Source organism: Sus scrofa, chromosome 2, assembly GCF_054392235.1.
Source record: "Sus scrofa isolate SSC_HxYL_T2T_F1_AM1 chromosome 2, Sscrofa_HxYL_maternal_Yorkshire_Landrace_v2.0, whole genome shotgun sequence".
NCBI classification, from domain to species: domain Eukaryota; kingdom Metazoa; phylum Chordata; class Mammalia; order Artiodactyla; family Suidae; genus Sus; species Sus scrofa.
Window position 1 is genome coordinate 17,902,576 of NC_139384.1, and position 21,894 is coordinate 17,924,469.

General features: G+C 45.1%; 1 non-coding gene across 1 annotated transcript; it reads left to right on the forward strand.

Annotated features, from left to right (window-relative positions):
* The first annotated feature begins 6,381 nt into the window (after positions 1–6,381).
* LOC146405258 (U6 spliceosomal RNA) lies at positions 6,382–6,485 on the forward strand. The gene has a single exon (XR_014839285.1). It is a non-coding gene; the product is annotated as a U6 spliceosomal RNA (small nuclear RNA).
* Positions 6,486–21,894: the final 15,409 nt, after the last annotated feature.

The following is a 21,894-nucleotide window of genomic DNA, read 5'->3' on the forward strand; positions in this document are numbered from 1 at the left end:
GTTGGGTTCTTAGCCTGTTAAGCCACAACAGGAACACCTGCATTGTGTTTGTAACATCGTTAACTCTGGGCCTGGAAGACGGGACCCTGGGTGTATTTTTTTTCTGATGCTTTGAAGCTGTGCTAGTGAAGAATTGGAGGGTCAGCCCTGACCTGGTGGCAGGCCATGGTGTGCCATGCCTTGGGTTTGAGGATGGCTGTGGTGTGCACCAGCTGTGGCGAATTCCTCCTGTTCTCTAAGATTCCATTTCTTAGTCTCTAAGTGGCAAGCTTAATGCCTTTCCTGCCCCCGAGGTTATGGTTCTGAACCAGCTTTGTAAACTGTAAAATAGGCCAGCGTTTTCTCTTCTCATTAGTACATACTGGTGTGTAATCAAATCCTCCTGAGACCTTGGGCGAGTCATTAAACCTCTCTGGGCATATCAGTCGGGGTCCCAGCAGGCAACAGATGGCACATCCAAACTGAGTGATTTGATTAGAGTGTAATGACAGGGCTATTTACAAAGTCATGTGCACAGAATAGGTAGTGGTTAGCTCAGGGCTGGTGACCCCGAGGAGAGCTTATGACTGCTAGACCTTGGAGGGGCAAAGGAAAAGCAGACACTGGGACAAGAGAGGATGGCTGTACTTGGGGGGTTTTTTGGCCCACCCATGGCATGTTCCCAGGGCCAGGGATGGAACTCACATCACAGCAGTGACAACGCCAGATCCTCTGCCCACCGAGCCACCAGAGAGCTCCAAGGGCAGCTGTATTGAGAGGCCACCTGATAGGAGGCTGTGGCCCTCAAAAAAGGATGAAGCCTATCGAGGTCCCCTAGCAGGGGAGGGCATTGGGGAAATAACACTTTTCCCTTGATCTCCTCCTGCCCTCCCATCTCCTGTGGGGGCCTCCCTTTGGCCTAATCCAACTGGAGGCCAGAGAATAAGGGAACGCAGTGATAAGTGCATCCAGAGCAGCCTCCCAGGAAACAGGGCAGAGTGCAACAGGGTGGAGAGAAGGTCTGTGGGCAATTGGTAGGTATCTAGCACACTAGGCATCAATGTCCTCCACAGTTAATGGAAGGTATTAAAGGAGACGACTCCTCCTTCCCTCTCGCCCTCTGATAGATTCTCAGCACTTTCTCCAAACTTCAGAGCCAGATCTAGGAGGTTGACCCTAGGAAAGAATCCAAGCCTTCTTCCAAGAAGACCTTTAGTTTTCGCAATTAATCAAGAGCAAAGACATCCTTTTCTGGCAGCCCCCATTTAAATTATCGCCTTGGGGTGTTCCCACGTGGCTCAGCAGTAACGAACCCCACTAGTATCCAAGAGGACGTGGGTTCAATCCCCAGCCTTGGTTTTTTTTTTTTTTTTTTTTTTTTTTTTTTTAATCCCTGGCCTTGTTTAGTGGGTTAAGGATCTGGTGTTGCCGTGAGCTGTGGTGTAGGTTGCAGACTCAGCTCGGATCCCAAGTTGCTGTGGCCATGGTGTAGGCCAGCACCTGTAGCTCTGATTCGACCCCTAGCCTGGGAACTTCCATATGCCATGGGTGCAGCTCTAAAAAGACAAAAATAAAATAAAATAAAATAAAATAGAATAAAATAAAATAAAATAAAAATGAATAATTTATCACCTTGGAGGCCCCTACTCAAAGCAGAGGGCAAGCTGGCCACAGGGGGAGTAATTCTTCAGATTACTATGTTTTAATATTTATTTTTCTCTTTTAACCAGCCCGAGCCAGGTGCGTGTCTCAAATACTAAACAGATGCCCTCCTGCTTTCATTCATTGGAAGAAATATAATGCAGTGAGGTCTCTTAGGCCTTATCTTTAGAAGTAATAAATTGCACACAAGTGAACACACTGGAACAATCTAATTCTTTCCAGCACCTTCCAGCTGACAGTCAGTGTGGCTCCCAGGGGAGAAATCAAAGAGCTGAGTAATCTTGAAGAGACAAGGGTTCCCGAATCCGCTTTTTCACTCCATCCCATTCCAGATGGATGATATAAATCATGTGGCTCTGAAAGAACAGATAAGAGACCTTCCCAGGGAATCTCAGCACAGCAATCTGGGGCACTAGCTAAGCCCTCGGGCTCTAGAATCAGTAGTGGTAAGATTCAGGCCCTCGCTCTGTCACTTACTTTGTTTGTCTTCCTGACCTTGGGCAAGGGACCTGAGCTTCAATCTCCTCATTTATCCATTTGATAGGTTATGCTCCTGGAGCACAATAATAATGCTTTATCTACCTCATGAGGTTCTTTCAAGAATTGAGTGAAATAGTACAAACGCTTAGCAGGTAGTAGGGATTCAGTAAATGGAGGGGACATGGGGAGCTGCTGACAGGTCTATGACTGTAGTGGCTCTCCCCTAGCCATGGGGCTTCATCTGTGCTTCTTCTATGGCCCTCATCCCTTTCCCTTGCATTTTAGCCCTCCATAGCATCACTTGCTCTAGCTGTGTCAATCACAGCCCTTGCCGCACCCCCAGCGAGTCTTTAGCTCCTTTAGCAAATCATCGTAATCAAATACTGTGTTTTAGTTAGTCCACTGTTAAAGGATATAGGGCAAGGAAAGGCCATCCCAATTCTGTGATGTAGATGATACTACAGTCTATTGACTTAACCATAAAAGCCTCAGGAAACCTATCAAACGAGCTGGGACAACACAGATTGTACCTGTGGAAAAGGCAGCCTGCAAACACAAAGCATAGCTAGAAAAGAAGAAAAGAAGGGAGAGAAGAAAGGAGGGAAGCTTGAAACATACTTACCTTTTATTTGTTTTTATTATTTTATTATTTTATTTTTGGCTTCGCCGGTGGCATGTGAAAATTCCCAGGCCAGGGATCGAACATGAGCCACTTAACCACCAAGCCACCAGGGAACTCCTGCTTATAGTGGGGGCTTTTTGTTTGTTTGTTTTTTCTTTTTCTTTTTGCTTTTTAGGGCTGTGCCTGTGGCATATGGAAATTCCCAGGCCAGAGGTCCAATCGGAGCTACAGTTGTCGGTCTACACCACAGCCACAGCATCACAAGATCTGAGCTGTGTCTGTGACCTATACCACAGCTCATGGCAGCGTGAGATCCTTAACCCACTCGGCGAGGCCAGGGATTAAACCTGAGTCCTCATGGATACCAATCGGGTTCTTAACCCACTGAGCCATGATGGGAACTCTTACTTGTAGTTTTTATTCTTTTTATTTCTTCTACCATTTGTTTATTAGGAACTGGCAAGAGGTTTTCCTACGAGATTATGAGGTGAAGTCTACCACCCCAGGAAGAATCTTTATCCTCTTTCTTTTTTTTTACATTTGAAGGAACTGCAGCTCAGAGCGGGTAAGTGAATTACTCAGAGTCACACGGCTAGTTAGGGGAAAAAGTTCAAATCTCAATAAGCTGATTTGTACGTTTTATGCCATTCAAAAATATTTTGCTAGCACTCTCTATAAATAGCTCCTGAAGTGTGCTGATGAGTCAATACTACCAGCAATTTTCAGTGTTGTAAAGTTTTATCATGATCCATTTGCATGGTGACAAAAATCTTAACCTAAGAAAATCTTTCATCTCATCTGTTTTCTAATCTTTTGTGTCCATCTTTTGTGGTGTAAACTGCTAGCCTGAAGGAGCCATTATGCAGTCTCTAGTAAGCAATAAATTCTTACTCAATAAACTTGAACCTGTAGTCTTATTTTCCCATGCCTTTCTCCTCTTTCCAGCCCCACTGCACTTGCTCTAGTTTAGCTCTTCCACTTATTGCAATAAGCTCCCAATGCTGTCTGCGGCTTCTCTCCATTTCAGTCTATTTTGTACACACTGCAGCGGAATTTATCCACAACCCCACTCATATTAGAGTAGCTTCCTACTGTCTATACAAAAAAAAAAAAAAAAAGGCTCTTATCCCCCATTCAGGACCCTCAATGATCCCTTTCCAAATGGGCCTTTCCAATATTGACATCCCTGCACCAGTGCTCAGGGCACATTGTTTTTTCACTATTGCACCCTACTCCCCATATGTTCTTCAAATGATACAGCCAAGGCCCAGCCTCTCTCTATCTCTCCCCACTCTACTTCCTCAGCGAAGCTTCTATTATCAGAAGTCTCTCCCCTTGAGCCTGTAAGATAGCAGCCAGTGGCTTCTAAGACCACGTGCTTCCATGTCAAATCAGCAGAGGACTGTCTGTTTCCTGGTAGACCTCAGTGTCCACAACTGGCCTGACTTATGCCATACTCCTATGCTTTTTTTTTTGTTTTGTTTTTTGTTTTTTGTCTTTTGTTGTTGTTGTTGCTATTTCTTGGGCCGCTCCCTCGGCATGTGGAGGTTCCCAGGCTAGGGGTCAAATCGGAGCTGTAGCCATCAGCCTACGCCAGAGCCACAGCAACGTGGGATCCGAGCTGTGTCTGCAACCTACACCACAGCTCACGGCAACGCCGGATCGTTAACCCACTGAGCAAGGGCAGGGACCGAACCCGCAACCTCATGGTTCCTAGTCGGATTCGTTAACCACTGCGCCACGACGGGAACTCCCATACTCCTATGCTTTAATCAGTGCTTGTGGCCAGGGGGTGGGAGGTTTGGGTAGGACTGACCCGCCACCCTTTGTGTCCAGAGAGGAGCAGACTTGGGATAGAGGCCCTTTCTTCCATGGAGCCTTTCCCCTCCTCCCAGAGCTGGAAAGCAGGTTCCTTCTCATCGGAACTTGTAAAGCTCTTTATTAGCATTTTTTTCCTCTTTTTCTTAGGGCCACACGTGTGGCATATGGAAGTTCCTGGGATAGGAGCTGCAGCTGCCAGCCTATACCACAGCCACAGCCATGTGGGATCCTTAACCCATTGAGCGAGGCCAGGGACTGAACCCGAATCCTCAAGGATGCCAGTCGGGTTCATTACCACTGAGCCACAATAGGAATTCCCAGCATTTCTTTTATTCCCGTTACTGCTGTCTACCTTGCATTAAGGTTCTCTGTCTCATCTCTGTGTCCTGAGTATCAATAGTGCCCTGTCCCCTGTAAACATTGGCACTGATATTGCTGGCTAAGCAGCCATCCCTGAGTTACTTTATGTGACCATGTCCACACTGTCTTCCTGATGGCCATGATGCCTAAACCTGGAGTGGGCAATCAACTGATAGGCAGGCAACCTTAGGCTGGCCAGAAGCTTCTGAGGAGTCTGAAATGCACTGTTCTACCCTGAGAGCTCAGTGACTAGCCTTTTGGCCCAGGGTGAACTGCAATGAAGAGCAGGCAGAAGTTCCATGTGAGCAGAAGCCACAAGGCAAGGAAAAAACTCTTATCCATGGGAATAAGGAAGTGGAATAAGGAAGTAGAGACTCGGGGAAGCCTACTAACCTGCCCAGCAGGTAGTCTATTTGGAAAACCTACTCTCCCAACCAGCACACCAGGCACTCTCAGATTGCTGCCTAAGCAACACTACATTCCATGCAAACCCCTATTATACAAGCGAACAGAGGGAAATGTTAAAAGGAAATGAACAAAATGGGTCATTAGTGGTGGCTCCTGTCCCTGAAATGGTCACCCAGGGCCTCCCTTCCTGCCCATTAGTCTTTTTTTTTTTTTTTTTTTTTTTTGTCTTTTTGCTATTTCTTGGGCCGCTCCCGCGGCACATGGAGGTTCCCAGGCTAGGGGTCGAATCGGAGCTGTAGCCACCGGCCTACGCCAGAGCCACAGCAACGCAGGATCCGAGCCTCGTCTGCAACCTACACCACAGCTCACAGCAACGCCGGATTGTTAACCCACTGAGCAAGGGCAGGGACCGAACCCGCAACTTCATGGTTCCTAGTTGGATTTGTTAACCACTGCGCCACGACGGGAACTCCCCCATTAGTCTTTAAGTCATGTCTTTTGGGGAATGGGGGTGCTCAGCATACGGAGGTTCCCAGTTAGGGGTTGAATAGGAGCTGCAGCGGCCGGCCTGCCCCACAGCCACAGCAACACAGGATCCAAGCTGCATCTGCGAACTACATCCCAGCTCATGGCAATGCCAGATCCCTAACCCACTGAGCGAGGCCAGGGATTGAACCCATATTTTCATGGATACAAGTCTGGTTCATTACAGCTGAGCCACAATACGAACTCCTAAGTCACTTCTTTTAAGATTGTCTAAGAGCCTTCCCCCCGCATCATACCCTCATCAGGAGTGTTTTTCATCTGCTCTCAGGAATGTTTTTCCTTTTCACTGACTCTACTTAAGTTGAGTAGAAGGCAAAGCCCAGGAAGAAGGGCACTGCAGTAGCCCCCTTGGGGAGAGGCCACCCAGCCCACAACACTGCCACCTCTCAGAACGTTTCCACTCTCACCCAAGAATGGTTCCCAAGCAGCACGGCGCCAGTACTTTTCTTTACATTGATTCATCTTATTCTCCCAATAACCTTAAGATGTAAAACTGAGATTAAGTGCACACTCCAGCAGCACACATACTAAAATTGGCACAATACAGAGATTACCATGGCCCCTGCACAAGGATGACATGAAAACTGGAGAAGCGTTCCATGTTTTTTAATCAACTATATTTAAAAAAAAAAAAAATTTTAGCAGTTTCCATTGTGGCTCAGAGGGCTGAGAACCTGACAGTATCCATGAGGATGTGGGTTCGATCCCTGGCCTCACTCAGTGGGTTAAGGATCCGGTGTTGCTGTGAGCTATGGCATACATAGGTTGCAGATGCAACTCAAATCTGACATTGCTGTCGCTGTGGCGTAGGCCAGCAGCTGCAGCTCCATTTCAACCCCTAGCCTGGGAACTTCCATATACCACAGGTGCAGCCCTAAAAAAAAAAGTTGTTAAATTAAACTGAGAATAAGCAAATCATACAAGGCCACAGATCTCTAACAGGCTATCGTCATGATCTTAACACAAGTCTGTCTGCCTCCAAAACTCATGTTCTTTCCTCTGTTCACTGCTGCCTCCAAAACGGAAAGGTAAATGGGGATAAGATGCAAGCATAACAAGGGTTTTTGCTTCGTTTTCTCTCTCTCTCTTTCATTTTTTTTTAGAGGCCACAGCTGCAGCACATGGAAGTTCCTGGACTAGAGGTCGAATCCACATCTGCAGCCTACTCCACAGCTTGTGGCAACGCCGGATCCTTAACCCGCTGAATGAGGCCCAGGATTGAACCCACATCTTCACAGACATTATGTCAGGTTCTTAACCCGCTGAGCCACAATGGGAACTCAGTTGCTTCATCTTCTTTTCATGGGCATCACTAGTTTTCATAACAGATTTTTATCTTTCACCTTTATTTTGGCAATGACCCATTTGTGAAATACCAAACAGCCCCCTGACCTGCTTACCAAGCTGGTCATAATGGTCTGGGGAGTTTGTGCCCATGGCCATGTCCAACCATGAGATGCAGTGTTGAAACTGGTGGCTGTCCCAGGGGTTCTCAGTTGGAATTCTCTTCTGATGAGATTATCACTGATGAGAAATTTTTAAAGGCCTGGGAGAAAACCTCCAAGGCTACATCTGAGTGCAGTTGAAAACATGTGTGTAATATCCTGATGGGAGCTCTTCTCTATGTGCCCAACACTGCCTAGGCAAGCGGATCCAGGCACACGCCCCACATACAAATAAACGCCAGAATTTAAATCGTTCATGTCCTAGTTTCAAATAATTTCACTGTGGGCTTCTATTTGTCCAGTCTCTTCAAATAATACCACACTGATTTGAGAGAAGAAAATATCTATTTCATGTATAAAATCAGTCAATTGATTCTGGAGTTCCCGCTGTAGCACAACGGGATTGGTGGCATCTCTGGAGCGCCAGGAGGCAGGTTCAATCCCCAGCCTGGTTCAGTGGTTAAAATCCCAAGTGGCCACAAGGGCAGCTCAGACCTGATTCCTGGCCTGTGGACTCCCTATGCCACGGGTTGGCCTAGGTAAATAAATAAACAAATAAATACTTTTTAAAAATTTTTATTCTGAATGCCAATATATGGCAGGTACTAAAGATCTGATAGTGAGGAAGTAAGCACCCTCTCCTCCAAGAAGGAACTTTAGGCTTTAACTCAAAAGGTGTTTCTGCAATTGTATAACAGTACTAATAGGAGCTTCTTTCTGTTGATGCATTACAGGTCGTTTGAGCATCACAATAATCCTGGGGTCGGTGGGGTAGGTTTTACAATCTCCATATTATAACTGAGAAGCCTGAAGATGAGAGAAATTTTGTGTTCCCCTCCCCCAGATCCCATAAGTTGTAAATAACAGATCTGAGATTCAAACCCACTTAATCTAGGGGTCCCTTTATAGTCAAAAGTGCGCTTTCATCACACGTTAGATGATTTTTTTTTTTTTTTGGTCTTTTTGCCATTTTCTAGGGCCGCTTTCGCAGCATATGGAGGTTCCCAGGCTAGGGGTCTAATTGGAGCTGTAGCCACCAGCCTACGCCAGAGCCACAGCAACACGGGATCCGAGCTGCGTCTGCAACCTACACCACAGCTCATGGCAACACCGGATCATTAACCCACTGAGCAGGGGCAGGGATCGAACCCGCAACCTCATGGCTCCTAGTCAGATTCGTTAACCACTGCGCCATGACGGGAACTCCTAGATGATATTTCTTGATGATGCTCAATTTCCTGCCTGTGGTACTCCAGAGTAAAGGTTAGAAAACTCCAGCCTGTGAGCTAAATCAGCTGTCCCCTGATTTTTAAGAAATAAAGTTTCACTGAAACACGGCCCCATGCATTCACTTGCTTTCATGCTACGACAGCAGAGTCGAACAGTTTCGACACAGACTGTACAGCCCCCAAAGCCTAACATACCATTCTGGCCTTTTAGAGAAGCTGGCTGACCACTGGTCCACCATATAAACTCAACTTGTCTTCCTTCTGATTTTGATCTATGGCCAGGGTCGTGGGTCAATCAGATGCCAGGATCAGGGTTCAGTCTGGGACTATCCAAGATGACAATTCTACAAATTCTACCATTCCTAGGGGTTTTCTCCATCAACTTGACCTGAAATTTTACTGTGTGTCCCTACCTCTTCTGATAGACGTAGGGCCCCAGAAGAGCATATGACTTCATATCCGAAGGAGGAAATATTGTGCATAAACAAGGAGTTGATTTGCTAGACAGGCACCCTCATTAACTCTACCTATAGCACGGCACATTCCATTCTCCGTATGTAACATCTAACTCAAGAGGGGGCTACCCAAGAATGCACTTGGGTGCACTGGACTTGGTCCAAAAGTCAAGCGGACTCTCTAAGACCAATCTTGCGCTTTCCCAGCTGTGCCTGAATTTGAAACAGGTTCTCCCTACTTTGCAATTCTCATGGCAGACCAAGCAAATGTGCGTACTGAATGGTCAAGGTTTCACACAGCCCATGTGTCCCTATCCAAAGTGCCCTATTTGACCCCTTCACAGCAATTTGGTCCTTTTTTTTTTTTTAGGGCCCCACATCTGCAGCATTTGGAGGTTCCCAGGCTAGGGGTCAAATCAGAGCTAGAGCTGCCAGCCTACACCACAGCCACAGCAACTTGGGGTCTGAGCCTCACTGTCAACCTACATCACAGCTCATGGCAACACCAGAGCCTTAACCCACAGAGTGAAACCAGGGATCGAACCCACATCCTCATGGATACTAGTCGGGTTCATTAACCACTGAGCCATGATAGAAACTCCCCCTCAGAGTAATTCGAATCCATCCATGAGAGCCTCTCGGCCTGGCACTTTCAGCACTCATTAATTCAGTAAACAGGCCCTGTAGTAGGCCTTCGTTCTCTCTTTGATGCTAGGCAAGTTGGGGAAAGAGAGGAGAGCCATTTAATGCAGACCCTACATTGACGAAGACCTCAGATTCACTGTTGGCCTCATCTGCGGAAGAACTTAGAGTCACCGTAGAATTATATTTGATTCTGGACCATGGTCATTAAAATCTATGTTGAATTAATATGGCCTGAGAACATCTGCAATAATTTATGGATAACATTATAAAACAACATTTTTATCTTTTGTGATTAAAAGCACTAATTTGTTAAATGTAAGCATTTCAAATATCCTGCCATATCTGCTTTAGTCATTCTTCATATTTTCATTTATCAGGTGCTATAAAGATCAGAAGAATCCTGAGCTGCTTTTGGCTCCCAGAGAGAGGGCGCATGTGCCTCCATCAGATTAATCAATAAAGATGGGCCGTAAGTGGACGCTGACCTTTCTGATTATTCCTAACAACATTCCATAATTGGGTAGGTTTCACTTCCTACCAAAATGCAGGCTTCCAGATACCCTGCCCTAACCTAATACATACACTCAAGTATCATTAAAGAATGAGTGGAGTTCCCATCGTGGCACAGCAGAAACAAATCTGACTAGGAACCATGAGGTTGCAAGTTCAATCCCTGGCCTTGCTCGTGGGTTAAGGATCTGGTGTTGCTGTGAGGTGTGGTGCAGGCCACAGACGTGGCTTTGATCCTATGTTGCTGTGGCTGTGGCATAGGTTGGCAGCTCCAGCTCTGATTAGACCCCTACCCGGGGAACTTCCATATGCCACAGCTGCAGCCCTAAAAGACAAAAAATAAAAATGAAAAAGCAAAAATTGTGGTGCAACCCCACTCCTTCAGGTAATTTGAATCAAGAACAACATATACTAAACCTAAGGGAAAATATTATTTTTTCTTATGATAGCATCAGAGCTTTATAAAAGATACATCAGGGAATTCCTATTGAGGCGCAGCGGAAATGAATCTGACTAGGAACCATTAGGTTGTGGGTTCGATCCCTGGCCTCACTCAGTGGGTTAAAGATCTGGCCTTGCCGTGAACGGCAGTGTAGGTGGCAAATGCAGTTCGGATCCTGCGTTGCTGTGACTGTGGTGTAGGCTGGCAGTCATAGGTCCGATTGGACCCTTAGTCTGGGAACCTCCACACGCCACGGGTGCAGCCCTAAAAAGAAAAAAAAAAAAAAATCAAAATTCTTTTCCCCCCTGTGTGGGTGTGTCTGTGTGTGTTTGCCTTGCTGGTATCCTAGAAACGTGCTTTATTTTCCAGCTTGGTAACCCAAGCACTGAATTCCCCAAGTACACAACCCAAGGTCATAATCTAGGATTTCAGGAAGGCAGACTCTTCCGGGAGGGGTGGACATCATGGCCAGGTTCAGAGACCCCGGAACAGTTTACTCTGAGGGGGCATCAGGAGTACTCCTGCGCATGCGTAGTTCTCCTGTGTCGGACCCTCTCCCTCTCCCCACCTCCGCACAGCAGCTGTATCAGCGGGTGGAAAGCGCTCGAATATCCTGTGTCGCCCACCCTTCCATACAACAGCTACTTTAGTTCCCAGGTGGTCTTTCCCTTTCTAAAACAGAACTGAAATTACACCTGGGCAGTCAGCTTGAGCAACCACAGAACTTTCGCTTCCTTTTTATTGCAGGGAGAAAGTTCTGAACACTATTGCTTCACCAAGAGAAATTGAGTGCTGGGTGAGTAGAGGCTGAGCGGGGGGGCTTGGTTCCCACCTGTCATTCTAGTCCTAAATATCATTGGAATCATCAGGGGGAACTTGTGACGATAATGATTCTTCGGCTCCATCCCAGCCTCACTCTGGGCAGTAGTCCGTAATTTCTTAAATGCTTTACAAGTGATTCTGATGATCTTCTAGGCTTGGGAATCAGAGGTGTAGAGACCTACCTACCTACCCTTTTCTTTTTCGTCTCTTTAAGGCCGCACCGGTGGCATATGCGTGTTCCCAGGCTAGGGGTCAAATCGGAGCTGTAGTTGCCCGCCTACACCACAGCCACAGCAATTCCGCATTCAAGCCTCCTCTGCAACCTACACCACAGCTCACGGCAATGCCAGATCCTTAACCCACTGAGCAAGGCCAGGGATCCTCATGGATACTAGTCTGGTTCATTACTGCTGAGCCATGATGGGAACTCCTACCTGCCTTTTGTCCCCAAGAGAATTCAGCCTTCCCTAAACAGGTCCCATGTTTCATGTTTTACTTCTTTGATCACACCTCCCTTTTGTTGCTCCTTCTTATAATATTTGCACCTACCTTTGTTATGTCACATGTGATTTTTTTTTCCTTGACTAGATGAGCTCCTCAAGGCAGAGATCATGCCTTATTTATCTTAGTGTTTCCTGGACCCAGTGTTGCCATGTACAGTTGAGCAGGTTGTTCACTGTGCAGAGAAGTTCAGCATGAGGGGTGAGTGGGGCTGTAAGTGAACTGAGATCTAGCCTCACCAGGTCACGAGCCCTGATCTTGATCTCTGAATGTCTAGAGGAAGGATGCCTTTTCTAATAAAACAAAGGTGCTCTTTGGGCTATTGCTGGCCCTGTCTACACCTAGCATCACAATATTACAAAAGCTAATGTTTGCAGAACATCTATTCCAAGAAAGTCACAGAGGTTAGTATTTTTGGTAGAGTAGGTGATTAAATCGTGCTTGTTAAATTGAATTAAAAGTCTTCTTCCTCATCTCTTATCTTTCATAAGCAAGGCTCTGTCAAATGCTATTTTTTTTTTTTTTTTTTTTTTAGGGCAACACCCACAACATATGGAAGTTCCCAGGCTAGGGATCAAATGAGAGCTGCAGCTGCAGACCTACACCACAGCCACAGCAACACCAGATCCAAGCCATGTCTGCAAACTACACCACGGCTCATAGCAATGCCAGATCCTTAACCCACTGAGCAAGGCCCAGGGATCAAAGCTGAGTCCTCATGGATGCTAGTTGGATTCGTTACCACTTCACCACTATGGGAATTCCCACCAAATACTTCTAGGTGAAGTCTTTCTCCAGCCCCCATTCACTCCTCCTGGTTTCTGTTTCTAGAACAGCACTTTTCTTATCTTATATCGGAGTTGGTATCTTCCACTGCCCTGTGAGCCCCTGATAGGCAAGGGTTACCTTATTCAGCACCTAGTTGCTGGGTGTCTAGACTTCATATTGAAGGTTTATTAAATGAATGAACACCCACCCCCAAAGTGGCCTTTTTAAATATTTTATTTTTTAAATTAAAAAATTTTAAAGCTACACCTTAATAATTTTTATTATAATTTTAATAATAATTTTAATTTTAATTAATAATTTTAATTATGTCCTTCTTTCTGCTGACTTTGGATTTAATTTGCTCTTATTTTTCTAGTCTCCTCAAGTGGAATCTTAGATTATTGATTTTAGATCTTTCTTCTTTTCTAATATATGCATTCGAGGCTATCAATGTCCCTCTAAACATTTTCACTGCATCCCCAAAATTTCGATAAGTTGTTTTAATTTTCATTTAGTTTAAAAAAAAAAAACGTTTTTTTTTTGAGTTCCCATTGTGACTCTGTGGTAACAAACCCTAAAACGCAAAAAAAAAAAAAAAGTATGGTCATATCCATGGCACACGGAAGTTCCCAGGCTAGGGACTGACTCCCAGCCACAGCTGCAACCTACGCCATAGCTGTGGCAACACTGGATCCTTTAACCCACTGCACCAGCTCCGGGATAGAACTCACATCTCTGGGGTGACCTGAGCAGCTGCTGCAGTCAGGTTCCTAAGCTGCTGTGCCACAGCAGAAACACCTAGTCCAAAATATTTTTTAACTTCTCTTGAGAGTTCTTCTCTGACCATGTGTTATTTAGAAGTGTGTTGTAGTCTGAGAGTAGTCATTGTATGATTTATATTCTTTTAAATTTGTTAGGGTCTGTTTTATGGCCCAGAATGTGGTTTGTCTTGGTGAATGTCCCATGTGAGCTTGAGAAGAATGTCTAATCTTCTACTATTGGATGAAATACTCTGTAGATCAATTATATCCTGCTGTTTGATGGGGCTACTGACGTCAGCTCTGCCTGCAGAATCTGTACATTTCTGAGAGAGAGGTGTTAAAATCTCCAATTCTAGCACTGGTGTCATCTCCTCCTTGCAGTTCTATCAGTTTTTGCCACATGTATTGTCTATTTTTTCTTTCCCTTTTCTTTTTTTTTTTTTTTTTTTTTGGCTGCCCTGAGGCATATAGAGTTTCTGGGCCAGAGATCAGATCTGAGCCAAAGTTGCAACCTAAGCCTCAGCTGCAGCAATGCTGGATCCTTAACCCACTGTGCCAGGCCAGGGATCGAAGTTGCATTGCAGCACTGCCGACAATCCCATTGCATCACAGCAGGAACTCCTTGCTTTGTGTATTTCAGTGCTCTGTTGTCAGGTACATAAATGTATGTCTTCTTGGATTATTGATCCCTTTATTATTATACAGTGCCCCTCCTTATACCAAATAATTCTCTTTACTTCAGTCTTCTGGATCTGGAACTCATATAGATATATATTCCCACTGTCTTTTGATTGGTGTTAACATTACATATATCTTTCTCCATCCTTTCACTTTTAATTTACATGTGTCTTTATATTAAATCAAATTTCTTATAGACACATATACTTGGGTCTTGTTTTTTGATCCACTCTGAAAATCTCTGTGTTTTAACTGATATATTTAGACCATTGATGTTTAAGGTGATTATTCATATAGTTTAATTAATATGTACCGTATTTGTTACTGTTTTCTATTTGTTGCCCTTATTCTTTGTTCCAGTTTTTTCTTCTATATTTTTTCTGCCTTCTGTGTTTTTTGTTTTTTGTCTTGGGGTTTGTTTGCTTTTTAGAGCCACACCTGCAGCATACAGAAGTTCCCAGGCTAGAGGTCGAATTAGAGCTGCAGCTGCCAGCCTGCAGCACAGCCTTAGCAACGTGATCCAAGCCACATCTTCGACCTGTGCCACAACTTGAAGCAATGCCAGATCCTTCACCCACTGAGCAAGGCCAGGGATTGAACCCACATCCTCATGGATACTAGTTGAGTTCTTAACCCACTGAGCCACAATGGAAACTTCTCCATCAACACTTTAAATATTCTACTCACTCTTCTTGTATGATTTCAAGAATATGAGGTAATGGATAACTTTCTCCTCCATAGGTAAGGTTATTTTTCCCATACTGCTTCTTTCAAGGTTTTTTTCTGTATCTTTGATTTTCTGAAGTTTGAATGATATGCCTCCTTTGTGTAGGGTTGGGGGGGGGTTGGTTGTTTTTGTTTGTTTTTTTGCATTTATCCTGTTTGGTGTTCTCTGAGCTCTCTGGTTCTGTGTTTTTATGTCTGACATGAATGGGGGAGGGATTCTCAGTCATTATTACTTTCAATATTGCATCTGTTTCTTGCTCTGTTTTCCTTCTGGTATTCCCATTGTAAGGGTGTTAACACCTTTTGTAATTATCCCACAATTCCTGGATATTCTATTGTAGGGTGGGGTTTTTTTGTTTGTTTTTGTTTTTTTGGTCTTTTTGCTATTTCTTGGGCTGCTCCAGCAGCATATGGAGGTTCCCAGGCTAGGGGTCAAATCAGAGCTGTAGCCACCGGCCTACCCAGAGCCACAGCAACGCGGGTGTGCAACCTACACCACGGCTCACGGCAACGCTGGATCATTAACCCACTGAGCAAGGGCAGGGACCGAACCCGCAACCTCATGGTTACTAGTCGGATTCATTAACCACGGCGCCACGACAGGAACACCACGATGGGTTTTTGTTTTTTTGTTTTCATTTTTTTCTCTTTTGGCTTTCCAGTTCTGGAAGTTTGTATCATTGTATCCTCAAGCTCAGAGATTCTTTCCTCAGCCATGTCCAGTCTACTAATGAGCCCGTCAAATGAGCATGCTTCATTTCTGTTTTTGCTCTCTAGCATTTTGAAAACTTCCTTCTTAGAATTTCCATCTCTCTGTTTATATGATCCATCTGTTCTTGCATGCTGTCTACTTTTTCCATTAAAGCCCTTGGCATATTAATCATAAGGTTGTGTTTTTTGTTTTGTTTTTTTAATTCCTGGCCTTATAGTTCCAGCATTCCTACTGTATCTGCCTCTGGTTCTGATACTTGTTCAGTTTCTTTAAAGTGTGTTTTTTGCCTTTTAGTCTGCTTGTAGTCCTTTGTTGAAAGGTGAACATGATATTACTGGCTACAGAAACTGTAGGAAATAGGCCATTAGTAATACAGTGGTAAGGGTGGGAAGTGGGGAGAAGTGGCCCATAGCCCTGTGATTAGTTTTCAGTCTTTTGATGAGCCTGGGCTCCTGGACTGTGAACTTTGCCAGTGTTTTTAACACCCACCCACCTGCTACCCTCGTTGGGACAGGAAGGCTGGAGAGGCTGGAGTTATGTATTTCCCTTTTCCCTCATGGAAGGCTAAAAGGGGCTAGAGTAGGGTAGTTCCCTCCCCCAAGGTAAGTTAAGGGTGGGTTTGATCCCCAGCCTGGAACTTCCATATGCCACAGTTGCATCCATAAAGTTAAAGCAATAACAACAAACAAACAGGAGTTCCTGTGGTGGCTCAGCCGTAACGAACCCAACTAGCATCCATGAAGACTCTGTTCCCGTCGCCGGCCTTGCTCAGGGGGTTAAGGATCCCACATTGCTGTGGCTGTGGTGTAGGCCAGCAGCTGCAGCTCTGATTAGACCCCTAGCTTGGGAACTTCCATATGCCCCAGGTGTGGCCTGAAAAAAAGATGAAGAAACAAAGAACCCAGTAGCTTAAGTGCTAGTGAAATAGTTTCTCCTGCAGGCAGGGCTTGTTAAGAACAGAATGCTCTAGCTTATTTCAAAATTTCTGGAGATGGGATTAAGGTGGTGGAATAGAAGGACTGGAGCTCAATTTTTCTCCTAAAAAACAACAAAATTCACAAGTAAAGGCTGAACAGTCTTCAACCAAATGGACCAGAAACCTTAAAAACGATATCCTACTCCAGAAGACAAAGAGGAGGCCACATCAAGAGGTAGAAGGGGCGATTTCGTGGTATAAACAACCCCATACCTCCCGGGTGGGAAGCCTCACAGACTGGAAACTAACTGGTTCACAGAGACTCACCTACAGGAGTGAGAGTTCTGAGCCCCACATCAAATTCCCATGTGTGGGGATCTGGCACTGGGAGAAAGAGCCCCTGGAGCATCTGGCATTGAAGGCCAATGGGGCTTGTGTGCAGGAGCTCTATGGGACTGGGGGAAACGTGTTATGGCAGCTGCCCAGCAGCCCTGCGCTGCAGCGTATCAGCTCTGGCGACAGCCCTGTGGCTGTAGTGGACCAGCTCCAGCAGCTCTGTGGCTGCAGTGGATCCGCTCTTTTACTGGGCGAGAAACCAAGCGAGCACTCGGGGAGTTGGAGAACTCAGGTTTATTACCCCAGCGGGCTCCGAGAAGATCCTCTCCGGAGTCTGAGCCCCAAAGAGGCATTTGACAAGGCTTTTTTGGGCTACTTCTTCCGGGTCCATGCGTGGTGGACCAGAGTGAGAACTGGCAAGTTTACAGAAGCAGATGTGTCGGGGAGGGGTGGTTAGGGGTAGTTGGCCGGGTTTTGCTTCGTCATCATGGTGGGGGTCTCTCCTTTCTACATTTTTATCAGGACATTTTCTCCTACATTCCCCCTTCTTGATGCTTTTCCACTTTCTTGGAGCAAGCATCAATTTTTAGAGGTCAAGTTGTGTCTCATGTGTCCAGGGGAGCATACTTTGTCCTAACAGTTGCAACCTTATAGACTCTATTTGTGTGATTATGAAATGAGTAATTGCATCAAGAATTCAGGGCCCAAACAAGAGGCCAATGATGAGTATAGTCAGAGGCCCAGTTAAGTGTAGGAGTTATGAAGCCCAGTTCCAGTTCTTACTCCAGTAGTTTGAAGATTCTGCCAATTCTCGCCTTCTCTTGGTTATTCGCTCTTTTAATTGTTGTGTTATGCCACTGGTTACTCCTGACTTGTTGGCATAAAGACAGCATTCTTCCTTAAGGAATAAACAGAGTTCCCCTTTTCTGCTGTCAGTAATTCTAGTCCCCTCCTGTTTTGTAATTCCACCTCTGCCAGGAGTCCAGTTGTTGTTGGGCTTTTATGGCCTCTATGGTGGCCTTCCAAGACTCTTGAACCATTATAGTCAGGTTAAGTACTGATCTCTCTAACAGAGGTACTCCAGCAAACCAAAATAATCCTCTAAAGATAGAATGTCCTACCCCTTGGTTTTGAAAAGAGAGGCTGTTTTTCCACTAACATGCTAATTATCCCCATGGGCCAGCCTTGTTCCAGGTTTCCCCATGGCTCTGCATGCTCCAGTTTTAGGTCTTCCAGCAGACTACTGGACTGATGGTGGTGCTGGTGCTGGAGAGCAGGGTGTGGATGATGGTAGTGTATTGACCTCTGTGTGTAATGTGTAGGCGAATGCACCTAGTGTTCCCTCCAGCTTGATGAGGTCCTCTATGGGCTGTGGGGGTGAGCCTCAACCTCAACGTCTCATACCCCTGTAGGGTTGTTCTCATGCAGTCATGCCCAACAATCCATCTTGTACACCAATTTTGACACTTGAGACACTATTGAACTCCATGGGTGGGGGAACCTGGATCTGTTTGTTGGTCATAAAGGCTATTATTAGGGTGAAGAGCCCCCCCCCCACCATGTTTGTTAGCCGGTGATGAAGAGGACTCCCAATGTACTGGAAGTCAGAAGATAACGCCATACAAATAAACAACCTAGGGCCCTCTTCCCATTCCCGACTTCAAATACAAGGGTTAGGGTGATTTCAATGGCTAACGTCCCCCACCAGAACACGAGTTCAAGTTAAGCCTCAAATGGAACTTCTCAGGCTTCTACTGTGTGTAGACTGACCAGCTTCCAGGGGTAGCCAGAGCAGGGCTTTGTGCTCTCTAATGATGGCAAAGGAGTCTCTGGAACTTGACCTTGAGGGGATTCTCAAGGTGCTGTATAGCCTCCCAGGTGTCCATGTCAGCAGCAGATGCAGCCTTCTTGACTCGGGTGTGATGGATCCACGGGGTAATACCTGTAACCTTTATAGCAGTTGGGGTTGCTATGCGACACTTAATTTACAAATGTTAATCAATAGCCACAAAGAATGTATCGAAGCCCATGTTCCTACACTGACTACCTGAGTTAATATTCTGCCTCAATTTCCTCTCCGAGGTGGAGACTCTAACTGTGGGGAAAAGGGGCGATGACTGCTCTGACTCCCTCCTGCTGAAAAGGGGCATCATTAAGGAAAGCAATTAGGTCTCCACTCATGGGACGGTCAAGTAGGCTTTGATACATTGCTTTGGGTACCCACTCCATCAACATTTAAACATTGATAGCTCTTAATCAGGATGTAATGAAGCGAGAAATACAATTAATTATACAGGGTCCGAATAAAAGGATCAAGATCCCAATGAATATGGTGGAGAAATATTTTCACCAGGAGGAGGAGGTCAGCTGGTTCCACAGGGCAGCTCCAAAAGCTGGAGCTGAATAGGACATCTCATGAATCTACTGTTGAAGATCTAGCAGGGAATTAGACACATTCTGTGAACAATCAGGAATACAACATTTAGATTTTATAATAGCACAGGTAACTTGTATGATTTTTCTGATTTCTCTGGCTGGTTATGAAATATTTGTATGCCTTTGTCAGCATGTAATTGAAAGCTACCTTATGTCCTTGTGAGCAGTATGATTTATGGCACCACCTTACTTTTAAAGTTAGCTTACTCAAATACATTCTAAAATTCTCTTCTCAGTGTCCACTTCCACATACCTTGTATCACTTGCTGTATCCATATCAGTCTGTCCCTTATTTTCCGACCAGAGCAATCAGCTGAAGACAGACTATCTTTCCTTTGCCTTAATAAAGTGCAATTTCATTCCTCATTCCTTCTATATTGAAAACCCACACATCATACTTTTCTCAAGCAACCAAGGACTGGCCTTTATATATATATATTATATATATATATATATATATATATTTGTGTGTGTGTGTGTGTGTGTGTGTGTGTGTGTGTGTGTCTTTTTGCTATTTCTTTGGGCCGCTCTTGAGGCATATGGAGGTTCCCAGGCTAGGGGTCGAATCGGAGCTGTAGCCACCGGCCTACGCCAGAGCCACAGCAACGCAGGATCCAAGCCGCGTCTGCAACCTACACCACAGCTCACGGCAACGCCGGATCGTTAACCCACTGAGCAAGGGCAGCGACTGAATCCGCAACCTCATGGTTCCTAGTCGGATTCGTTAACCACTGCGCCACGACGGGAACTCCTTTTTTTTTTTTTTTTTATAATTTCTAAAAACACATGTTCTTATAGAGACCATCTCAGGGTGGCATTGATCATATTGATTAATCATTCTAAATACCTTTAGTTTCTGTTTAGTAACTGATGTCTCAGTGTCTCATTTGACTTCTGTTAAACCTAGTATGATAAGATATTATACCTAATGTTGACAGCTGTAATGACATGTATGTATTAATTAGATCAGCAAACTTCAATTCTAATTTAAGATATTAATTTAATACTGAATATTTCCAAGTTTACTTGAACCTAAAATTAATTCTGGCCAGTTAGTTACCTTCCATATTTTGAGAATTTATATATGCAAAGCCTTATTCAAGGAAATGCAGAAAAAAGGGCATCTTTTAACTGTAATACAGTTATCCATGCTGGTGTTTCTGGAATTTGTGAAAGAAGAGTGTAGGGATTGGGCACCACTGGATGTAAAGGGACCCATGTCTCATTTATTAGATGAAGGTCTTGTACTACGACCCAATCCCTGTTAAGTTTTTGCACTCTCAATATAGGAGTGTTACAAGGGCTGTTACATTCAATTAATAATCTCTGTTCTCTTATGTTTCCTATAATTGAAATAAGTCCCTGTCGTGCCTCAGGTCTCAGGCAAAGAAATAAATTCTGATCTTTAAGACTTATTTCCACCAGTTGAGTGTTCTTTGCTCTTCCTATCTTTCCTCCTATGGCCCAGACTTCTGGGTCAATATATACTTCCATCAAAGGCAGGCATAAACCTTGATTAGGCTCCATTGCCATGTGCCTTTTTTTTTTCTTTTTTTCTTTTTTTTTTTTTAGGGCCACACCCGTGGCATATGGAGGTTCCTAGGCTAGGGGTTCAATCATAGCTGAAACTGCCAGCCTAAGCCACAGCCACAGCCACGTGATATCTGAGCTACATCTGCAATCTACACCACAGCTCACCTCAGCACCGGATCCCCAACCCACTGAGCAAAGCCAGGGATTGAACCCGAAACCTCATGGTTCCTAGTCGGATTTGTTTCTGCTGCGCCATGATGGGAAATTTTCCACTGCCATGTGAATTGAAGCTTTAGCCTCTTACAAAATATCTCTTTCTAAAAGAGGAGTTGGATTCTCTGCAACAATCAGAAAGGCATGAGAGAAAATGGATTCCCAGGCACAACTCAAAGGTTGCGTAAAAACTTTTGTAACTGCCTTGCCAGAAATGCACATGTGGCAGACTCATGAGGGAGGGGCCCAGGATTGGCAAGGAGGACTGAAAAGGTGGCCTGTATCCAGGAGGAAGTCCATTCGCTGTCTTCTTACATTTAGAGTCACCCTGAGTGGTGATAAGGACAGGAGCCATTATGGAAATGTCCCATCAGTCTTGATCCTGGGCCTGAGGGGTCAACCCTATAGACCTCCATCTCCCCAACATATGGGGCACGGCCTGGGTGCTTCGGTCTGAGGCTTGGGGCATTCCCATTTAAAGTGTCCCTCTTTTGCAGAGAAGGAAACAGGCTCCAGGCATAGGTCTCTTCCCTGGTCCTCTTGCCTTGGAAGCTCCCAGGTTGACTGACTCCCTGTAGCACTGTAACTAGAGCCTCAGTCTTTTCTCTCTCTCTCCTCTTGTTCTCCTTTCATTCTTCCTGGCCCGGATTATAACATACTTGAGTTGCCACTCTGAGGAGGTGCTCCAGGTCCTGATCAGGGCCAAAAGCCAATTTTTGGAGCTTTCTGCATGTATCTGGCACCAATTGAGCTATGAATTTATCCTTAAGAATTATTCGGCCCTCCATTGTTTCTAGGTTCCTTGGTATATGTTTTCTTAATGCCTTTCTGAGTCTTTCTAACAAAGCTGATGGACTCACTTGTTCCCCTAGTAAACCTCTGATAATT